At 33.3% G+C, this 10,216-nt stretch overlaps 1 long non-coding RNA gene across 3 annotated transcripts; it reads left to right on the plus strand.

Annotated features, from left to right (window-relative positions):
- The first annotated feature begins 5,816 nt into the window (after positions 1-5,816).
- Positions 5,817-9,946, plus strand: LOC107920587 (uncharacterized). 3 transcript variants are annotated; one of them, XR_001690684.2, is made up of 4 exons: positions 5,817-6,259; positions 7,208-7,315; positions 8,615-8,684; positions 9,597-9,946. It is a non-coding gene; the product is annotated as an uncharacterized lncRNA (long non-coding RNA). The 3 variants fall into 3 exon arrangements; XR_001690683.2 differs by having other exon boundaries at positions 7,217-7,315; XR_005923590.1 differs by lacking the exon at positions 5,817-6,259 and having other exon boundaries at positions 7,099-7,315.
- Positions 9,947-10,216: the final 270 nt, after the last annotated feature.

Raw genomic sequence — 10,216 nt, forward strand, 5'->3', positions numbered from 1 at the left:
ACAACACATTCGACCATGGTATAAGGGTTACACACACACATACACACACTCCAATCACAAATGTTTAGGACACATACCTCAATACACGTCCACAAAACACTGTCAATTGTTCGAAGCACCACTACGATTCGGATCTGAAAGTTGGATATGAAATACACACAAAACAAAAAAATAAGATTTGGTCAAATACCATAATAATATTTGACCAACACAAGGAAAAAGAAATCAAATACGAGATTGGATCTGATTTTAATATCAACTTACTCTTCCACCAAATTGTAGATCTGAGATGAAAATTGATCAAAGTATTCAAATGTCCACCAAGAAAAACATTAAATAAGCTTCGACCAAATGCAAATTGTGATTTCGACAACAATAATAATGAAAGAATATGAGGGAAAGAATGATGCGACAATGGTGAGAAAAAATCAACAGAGATTTGACCACAAATGGGGCAAAGTAGAAGAAAAAACAGAGAGAAAAGAGATGAACCGAGTGCAACAAAAATTCGATAGCAATGGTGAAAAGAAGAGGAGACACAAACAAAAGTAAAACTAGGGTTTAGGGATAGAAGAACAGAAAAAAGAAGATAAAATTAAAGATGGGAGAAATAGGGAAGAGGGATGGTAACAAGAATGAGCAAATAAGGAAGAAAAGAAAGGCTAAACAGGAAAAAATATATATATACTAGGGTTTTAATAGGCTTATGCACGACACACTCTAGGGTTTGGGAAGCAAAATTAAGCTGAAAATAAAGATATGTGAGGGGAGGGAATCGAACTCAAGTTTTAAGGATAATTTCACTAACACTTAACTATTAGGCCAATAACTCATTTTATGCTAACAAACACACATAAGATAAAATTAAAAAATCAGGGCGCGACAAACTCCTTAAAAATAGTTATTACCATATCAACATTCAAAGCACAATTAATCAAAGATATGCTCTCCAAAATCAACAATGCAATTTCGATCAAATCTCCACATTCTAAGTGTTGAATTTGACTCCTATTTCAGTCAAATTTGAGAAATAACCTTTCAGTTAAACTCTGTTTATTTGTTTCAATCAAACTCTGATTAGTCTATATTATTTTATTATTATTTGACCCATGAATTTAGCTTTACTACACCAAAACAGGCTTTTAGCAGCGCTTTTAGTGGCGCTTGGATAAAAAACGCCGCTAAAAATCGAGCATTAGCGTCGCTTTACAAAAAACGCCGCTAAAGATCGAGCATTAGCGGCGCTTTAAGGAAAGCACCGCTAAAAATACCTTAAAGCGCCGCTAAAAATAAGAATTAGCGGCGTTTTTTGAGAAAATGCCACAAAAAACCTAAGCCCAATGACATCGTTTTTTGACCTTTCGGGGCTTTAGCGGCGTTTTTAGAGAAGCGCCGCTAATGCTCCGGGCTTTAGCGGCGTTTTTGGAGAAGCGCCGCTAATGCTCAGGGCTTTAGCGGCGATTTTGGAAAAGCGCCGCTAATGCTCAGTGCTTTAGCGGCGTTTTTGAAAAGTGCCGCAAAAACATTTTATCTGTCTAATTACTATTTAAATTGTTTATTTATATTAATTAAAATTAAATTTATTTTTAATTAAATATTTGTTAAAAATGGATAAATTTGAAATAATGACACGTATAAATAAATTGAAATAAAAGACATAGAAAAATATTTGTTAAAAATGGAAAAATTAAAATATTATTATTTAAAATAATTTTAAAATTTTTTGGGTACATGACTGATTGATTTTTAATTTATATATTAAATAATTTCATATATAATTGTAAAAGATACGATAGTATTAATTTTAAAATATTTAATTAATTATCATTATAGTTTAGGGTTTAATATATATTGTTTAGGGTATATGGTTAATTTAGGATTTAAGGCCGATTTAGGAGTTACAATTTTAAGGTTTATATATTATGGAATTAGGGATTATGGATTAGGGGTTCTGGTTTAAGGGTTGCGATTTAGGGGTTAGGGTTAGAGATTAAGAGTTACAAACTTAAGGTTTATGGATTTAGTGTCAGGTTAGGATATAGGGTTTAGATTAATTAGTGTGCTTTAATTTATATTAAATAAGGTTTAGGGCTAGGGGTAGGGATTCGAGTTAGGGTTTATGGTTTAGATTAATTAGTATTTTTTAATTTATATATTAAATAAGGTTTAGGGGTTAGTAGTTAGGGGTTAAGGGGTTAGAGCTTAGAGGTTAAGAGTTAGTGATTTGGGGTTTAGAGATTCGGGGCTGGGTTAAGGTTTTGTTTAGATTAATTAGTATTTTTTAATTTATATATTAATTAAGTTCTTATATAATTGTAAAAGAGGGGTTAGGGGTTTTAGGGTTTATGTTTTATGATTTAGGGCTTAAGAGATAGGGGTTAAGGGTTTAGGGTTAGATTAATCGGTGTTTTTTAATTTATATATTAAATAATTTCTTATATAATTATAAAAAATATAATATTTTTTTTGTCAAAAAAATAAGCTGATATTTATTAATTAGGCTCAAGAAAATGAAACTGAAAAGTAACCAACAAACAGCAAAGTAAACGACAAACTAAATAGACCAGTTGTCCAGCATAAAAATAAATGAGACCTAGAAATTAACAAACAAAATTAAAGCAAAAGAAACCCCATGAGCCTGCAGAAGCACCGTTTCAACATCCAATATCAGCCAACTAGCTCTCCTCAACACCTGCCACTGTAACATGCAACCAAGAGCAAACGTCACTTTGCAATCTAAAAAATGGAGATTCAATGAACCTTCTCCATCCTCAAAGCGAACAAACAAAACTCAGTTCCTCTGAATCCAACACAACCAGTCATTCTCCACCACCAACTTCACAGAATCTGGAATACCTGCAATCCAGTTCCCGTATATTCCTCTTCTCCATCCTTCCATCGCCAAAACGTGAGCCGCCCTATTAATTGTCCGAGGCACATAAATGTAAGTGACTTCTTCAAACAATTGTTGTAAACACTGAATATGAAAAGTAATCGACCTAAGAACCGATCTGTCTTCCTCTTTTTTCATAATAGATTTAATGACTGTTAAAGAGTCACCTTCCACGATCAGACGCCGAAAGCCCATCATACGCGCGAATAGCAACGCCCTTTCGCAAGCTCGTGCTTCTGCCACAAAAGCATCACCAACTTCCTCAAACAGATAAGTATCAGTCCCTGCAACCTTTCCTCTACTATCTCTGGCTAATACTGCTGTTATAGCAATCTTCTTCTCCGGTAAATAAGACGCATCAAAATTAAGCTTGATAATATCAGATTCAGGAGGCCTCCAAATATCCTTGCCCCGACAACCAGAAGATAAAAGAGGATTCTTGTTAACTAACCAAGTATCATGGTCATACCCCCTAATGAATCCCAATACCTTTGACATTGAGAACTTAACCCCTTCATGGACCAACTTGTTTCTATGATACCAAAGACACCATAAAGAGATTGAAATGAGTCTTCTTTGTCGACCATCTTCTGCAAGAAATGTACTAACAAAACAATTTTTATAATCCAGCGAAGCATCAAAATGAGGGAGTTTGATTTGCAACGAAGTCCACACACTCCGCAGAACCCCACAGGACCACAGCAAATGCTCAGTGTCCTCCAACACTTCCTTACACAGCGGGCACGCAGTCTCCACACACAAAGTTCGACGATTCAGATTCCCATAATGAGGCACCAGATTATTAAACACCCTCCAAACATGTATTTTAATTTTACTAGGGATGTTCAAAGCCCATAAATTAGTATAAAAACATTTGTAGTCCTCATTGCTATTGGACAAAACATTCTGTAACCTTTCTGTAAAGAGAACCCGGTAACCACTCCTAACAGTAAACTCACCTGAACCTTCATGCTTCCAAACCAGTACATCCTCCGGTCTCTATTCAGAAATTGGAATAGAAAAAATACGATTTGCTGTATCGACATCCACTAACTTATGGACCAACTCTCTGTTCCAGGTACTGTTCCCATTACTAAAAAGTTGATTAACCGTTGTCCAGGCAGGCCAAATTTTCTGAATCGGAATTCTGTTATTTTCTCTTCCAGGTAGCCAAGGATCATTCCAGATGTTGACACGATCACCATTACCCACTCGCCATAAAATCCCCTCTCCAATCAGCTCCCGAGCACTGCAGATACTCCTCCAGGTAAAGGAAGGGTAAGAACCAACCTTTGCAGTTAAAATATCAGAAAAAGGAAAATAACGGGCTTTTAAAACCTTAGCTAACAGACACTGAGGCTGGGATAAAATGCGCCACACCTGCTTTGCCAATAAGGCCTTATTAAATAAAAATAGATTTTTAAACCCCAAACCTCCTAAATATTTTGGTTTACACAACACATCCCAAGTACTCCAATGGATACCCTTTGATTTTTTATTATTCGACCACCAAAAACGATTCATAATACCTTCAAGTTTACAACATAACGTCTTTGGCAGCTGAAAACATTGCATGGCATAGATTGACATTGCCTGTAAAATTGATTTTATAAAAACCTCCTTACCCCCCATTGACAAATAGCGCATACTCCATCCTTCGACACGCTTCCTAAAACGATCCACAAAATGAGCAAAAGCCCATTTTTTCCGTCTCCCCACAATCATAGGCAAACCAAGGTACTTTTCAGGATTAGAAGCCAAGCGGGCCCCTAACAGATCAATAATCTCCTCCTGAACGTCAGAAGCAACATTAGCACCAAAATATGTGAGAGATTTGTCAAAATTCACTCTCTGGCCTGAAACCACTTCATACTCTTGGATAATGTCCCGAACCAACTCAGCACCCTCACGAGTTGCATCACCAAACAGAATACAATCATCGGCAAAGAATAAATGGTTAACCGAAAACTTCTCTCTACCTATAGGTGCCCCCATCATCTTTCCTTTGACTTTCGCATCTTGAAGAAGCAGAGAAAACCCTTCTGCACAAATTAAGAACAGGTAAGGACTAAGAGGATCCCCTTGCCGAAGTCCTCTAGAAGGTGAAAACCAATCACTAACAGTTCCATTAAGGCTAACAGAATATGTAACAGAACAGACACACCGCATAATGAGGGTAATCCAATTCAAATGAAAACCCAAATGTTTCATCATTCCCGCCAAATAATCCCATTCCACTCTATCATAAGCTTTGCTCATATCGAGCTTAAGCGCAAAATTACCTTTCTTGCCTCGCCTCTTCATTTTTAAAGAATGAAGTATCTCATATGCAACCAATACATTATCAGAAATAAGCCTACCTGGGATAAAAGCCCCTTGGCTTTCATAAAAAATATAATATTAATTTTAATATATTAAAATTAGGATTATAGTTTAAATTATTTAAGAGATAATATATCAATTTTATATATATTAAATGGTTTAGGATTTAAGGTTTACTTTAGATTTGTTAAATGATGAAATTTTATACAATTAATTAATATTTTTATATTTAAAAATATTTAATCTAAATTTAGATTAAACGATTTAAACCATTTGATATATTTAAATATTAGATTTAAAAAAATTGATAAATAAATAAATTCATGTAACAGATTGATCATATGGATAGGTAAGTATCTATTTTGGATAGGACCGATTTATAATAAATAAAAATGAAATACAAAAACTAAAATCATTCCACATTGAACATGTAGCAAAATAGTTATATTTTAGTTAGCAAAATAAAAGATTTTTAGTAGAGCAAAGCAACGTCGTTTTTTTCAAAATAAAATAATTTTTTGTGACGTTTTTATGTTAAAAGCCGCAAAAAGTAAGCAGTAGCGGCGTTTTTATAAAAATTCCCATGGCTGACAATGTTTTGAACTTCTTTTGATACCCGTTCCCTTTCCATTCACCAAGTCCTTTCTCCTATTACCCTTTACCCTTTACCCTCTCCCTTTCTCTCTTTCCTCTTCACCTGGCCCTATCAAAGGAACCCAGCTTTCCATCTCGCTACCAGATGACGATGTTTTAAACTCCTTCTTCATCGTTTTCTCTACTTCCCCTTCTTCTTCTACTCTCCAATGGCTAACCGAAAAATACGAGTCCCCACCCATTCCACCAAACATGTTTATCTTGTCTTTTAGAACAAAAGAAACAACACCACCAGCCTAAGCCTAAACAGATCCGAGCTTTCTATTTTGGCTAAACCAATACTATAGCTTGTTCTATACTATTGGTGGGTCTGTTTGTTTCCAAAGATAACTTCACTGCATTTTCTTTGTTTTTTCCCAATGGATGTTTTCTAGCTTCTTTCTTTTGGAGGTTAGTTAGCTTCTTTTCTAGGTTTTTATTTCTATTTGGAATTTTTTTCTTTTGGGGTTCTTTTCTGGGTTTAAATTTGAAACTTAGATTGCTTTTCTGGATCTGCTACTTCTTTTATTTCTTGTTCCATTATTCAGGCATATATGTTTGATTATGTGTTAAGGCATGATACATTGAGACCTGATATATGTATATGTATGTATTATTCACCTCATTATCTTTGCAAGGATTAAAGATTGTTGAAATTGATATTGTAAATATAAATTCTCTAAGTGGGAATTTGCAATCAAATAGGTAGAAAGAACACCTGACCAAGGTATTAAAGAATGATTTCTTACAAGTTATTAATAACCTGGAAAGACAGGCGATAAACTGTGTGGTTTAGGACAACTTGCTGTCTGAAACTTGAAAGTTTTTGCCTTTTTTTTGTTTAAAATATACTTTTGATTTCAATCATTTCATATAGAATTCCACCATAGATGTTCAGTTTTTGATACTATCTTATATCGTTAATTCGTAGTTAACATAAGAGTTAATATAGTACGGTGGAAGTGAGTGAGGCCCTTATAATCGATTTACAGAATGGAACTGTGCTTCGGTTGGTTCTTATTTGTGTCTTCGATTCCTGTGATTTTTGCTCAAGATATTAGTCATGGATCAATTGTAGTTGATGGAACTATGACTGTTGCTCAAGATGTTAGGCACATACATAATTTTTCATTCACTATATGTCATATTCATGTTAGGCACATACATACAATCACCATTTTTGATGCAGTCAGTTGGTTCAAGGAAATCAAGGAAGTGTAACTGCAGCATTGCAACAAATTCAGGCATTGATTCTACTAACTTTTTTTTGCTAGTTGGAAAAAGTTCTTTCTGTATTTGCTGCAAATTTTGCAATCAATCTCTTTCTGTTTCTTGAACTAATATATATATCCTTGCAAGATATTAAAGGTGACGTGAATTTGGGCGGTCCACAGAGAGCCATGCCCATGGATCCCTCAATTTATGGACAGGGAATCATGTAGTCAAAACCTGGAATAGGAAATACAGGTACTCTTTGTAACTACTGGTTTTATATTCACTTTGCACCATTCACCTTGCTACATAATAATGAGTTTCATTTCCATAACCTAACTTCTAATTATCTTGTCATGGATTTATTGATTTACTATAACATTATGTCATTTCCATTCAGCCTCTACAAAAATTTTTATATTTGGTTTCATCACAGTCCATCTTATCTTTCCTACCTTATTCAACTCACATGCTTCTAAATTTGGCCAATACGATCCCAAATATTTCAAAAGGAAAGCTAGTAGATTGGGTGTTTGCTTGTGGGCTACTGTAAAATATGCTTAGTGCGCTGTAACTTAAGATAATTGGGTGATTCTCTAGTTTGGCACTGTCGTTTGCTAAATCTAGCTACTCTAAAAAAATATTGCATGAAGTTGCTGTTTCTATTTTGTCTGGTTCATTTCTCTTTTAAAATGAAGGCACCATATATAATAACCTTTGGTTCTGTAGTTTATTAAATCGAGGTATTCTTGTATATATTCTTACACTTCCATGCTTACTTTTCTTCTGAACCTTGGAGTTGGTAGCCTTCCGTTGAAGGGTTGGTCATTAACCGTAAGCTTTAAACTAGATTTGTGTCCTTAATTTTTATTTTCCATATCTGGGTTATTGTCCTTAACCGACTCTAGGTGATAAAAAATAAAACAATGGAAGAGGAGGAAATGTTTAACGTGTATGCCCATTTATGATTTTCTTAGTTTGGTTTGAAAATAAGGAATTTGGTTGGAAAATCATAAAGTTGATTTATTTCTTTATATGCATTATATATATTAATAGGAATTCATTATATCCATATAAAATTGTTAGGTTTGTCTACATTATTCATCTTTTAAACTTTTTTTATTTTATATGTTAATATTTTTTTTGAGTTTTAATTTGTACTATTTTAATCAAATAAATATAATTTTGAATGTAAAAAAACATTAATGAAAATAAAAATCACCATCGTTATTATGCTAATATTTTGAAAATAAAATCATGGTACAAAAGAGAAAAGATTAGCTGTTCTCAGGTTAATAATTTATATTATGTCTATTACTTTTGGTTCTTCGATTTTCAGTTCTCTATAGACCGTAGAGGAAATGTAATTTATTTTCTTGGTTACAGGTTGCTTTTTACCTCTGCTATGTCGTAATGTTTTATAAATTGGATATAAGTGACTATTTAATCTTTGCATTTTAAGGAGGAACTTATCTGTTATTTATTTTAGAATTGTTTTTCTTCAGCTGAAATAACCCTTGACAAATGTGACATTGAATTCCTCACTTGTATTAGATTTGATGAACTGGAGACAACATTGATGGAGATGGTTAAGCAGGACAATCAACGCGAATTATGTGCTAGGGTAAACTGGAATATGTTATTCAATTTGCCAAAATTTACAGTCAATTGCCGACTTGTTTTTAAAGATAATTATAAAACTATGTAATTCCTATCATGCAAATCATTTTGCTTGCTTTTACCTGGCACCTTAGGCTTCTTCATGAAATTTAATGTCAATATGCATTACCAGAACCTGCTAAAAAACCCGTGTTTCTGGTTTTCATGAATCATGAATTGGAAGTTGCTAGTTTTCTTAGCAGTTTGAAGATTATTTTCTTCTATCGATATGTATGTCTTTATGATAATGATGTTTGTTAAATATTTCATAGATCTTAATGCGATTTGAGCAAGATCAAAAGGAAACGGAAGATGCTTGTAGATTTGCCGAACAAAATGCAGCTGCATAGAGATATTCGTGTTCAAGTTTCTTTTTTTTTGTTTATAAAATTTCCCCTCAAACATACCTTATTGAGGCACTTGAATTCTCGAATCTTTTATTTATGCATACTTTTATGTCTGCAAGTAGAAGTATAGACGTTTTGATAATACAGTGGTGTCATATGCCTTTTGTGTTAGAATTTGAATTGTTCCCCCTAAACAATTTTCTCTATGTACAAGTTTGATTGTGGCATGTTTATGTATTCTATATATCAACTTCTATAGCAGAAGCTTAAGTCTTTGTTTTGAGCAGGTAAGTCCATGGAACAATTTTTATCCTTGTAGTTTATGTTTTATTTTGATTTTTCTATGATTAAACTCTAGTACTCAGAGCAGTAGTTGTTGGGATGTAAAATCTATTGTCTATCTGCCTAAATATATGACAAAAGGCAAAAGTACATATTGGAGATACTCTCACATGCACATTCATTCGTTTGAAACACGATATCTAGTTATTTGTCTTTGAACTGAGTTGGATTTTTCCATGCTTATGTAGGAACACATGCTTATGCCCTATTTTCGTTTAAGGACCGCCAAGGAAATTCTGAAACTGAAAGCTGATTGATCGGATGTATATGCCGGCTTTCATCAACTACTTTCGAAGGCTTTACTAGGAATTGAAATGGTGTGCAAAGAGATTGCCTCTTCTGATGTGATTTTTCGATATAAATACTGGACAACGTATGAATATTTTACTGCTGTTAGTAAAATAGGATTCTCTTCTTAGGATCTTAGTTTGTTCACTTGTATTAGACTCAACAATGGTTTGCATTGCATTGGTGTTGATTTTACTTAAATTTCGAGGTTTACGATTTTTAATTTTTATTAATTATTTATGTTTTCTCACTTTTATTAATTTTTATTTTTATTTAAGCTTCCTTTATTTGCCTTCTTTTATCATTTTCATAGAAAATTTAATTTAAATAATATTTTTTTATTTATCCTTAAAAGTATATTTAAAGTTCAAATTTTAAAAATAAAAAATAATATAATATTTATCATAAAAATAAATATTATTTGATTAAAATAATTTTTTTGCATGATATGTTTTTAGCGGCGTTTTTACGAGAAGTGTCGCTAAAGGTTTGTTCTATAGCGGCGTTTGTGATAAAAAGC

Source organism: Gossypium hirsutum, chromosome D13 (assembly GCF_007990345.1).
Source record: "Gossypium hirsutum isolate 1008001.06 chromosome D13, Gossypium_hirsutum_v2.1, whole genome shotgun sequence".
In the NCBI taxonomy this organism is placed as follows: domain Eukaryota; kingdom Viridiplantae; phylum Streptophyta; class Magnoliopsida; order Malvales; family Malvaceae; genus Gossypium; species Gossypium hirsutum.